The sequence below is a fragment of the Penaeus monodon genome, chromosome 22 (assembly GCF_015228065.2).
Source record: "Penaeus monodon isolate SGIC_2016 chromosome 22, NSTDA_Pmon_1, whole genome shotgun sequence".
NCBI lineage: Eukaryota > Metazoa > Arthropoda > Malacostraca > Decapoda > Penaeidae > Penaeus > Penaeus monodon.
This window is the reverse complement of record NC_051407.1, coordinates 25,857,897-25,858,440: the sequence shown is the minus strand read 5'-3', so window position 1 is coordinate 25,858,440 and position 544 is coordinate 25,857,897.

Here is a 544-nt window from a genome sequence, read left to right as displayed (position 1 = left end):
CACAATAAGGGTCTATGACAAGAGACGACGCTCTGGTATTGATGATATTAACCTTTATTACTGTCTGTAACACGTGCAATAATGAATTATTCGTATCCCGCACTCGTTTTACACAAAGAAACAATAAACTTCTTGCAGGCCACTCAGTTCCAAACATGAGGTATGACATCATCTCGTGTTGTATACTCGCTGTGCTTATAATATCCCCTCTTAACATACAGTTATCGCAATATTGTCACCGAAATAAGTGTGTAAATAAAACTGCCCTGCGCGTCTTCACAATGTATTTTTTTCCCTCTCCCGTCAGACTTCCGATAATCATTACCTCATTAACTCAACCTGTTTGCATGTGGCATCTTTGGCTTTCCACAAAATAACGATAAAAGCGCTGAAATGTATCCAGAAAATCGGAAAATATCGCCATTAACGAATAACTGTGCAATGGACAGGCTATAAGATTTCAGTCACGACTAGGTGTGGGAAAATGTACATCGCGTGTATATTGTATTTTATTGATTTATATGAATAAGCATGTTTGTATGAA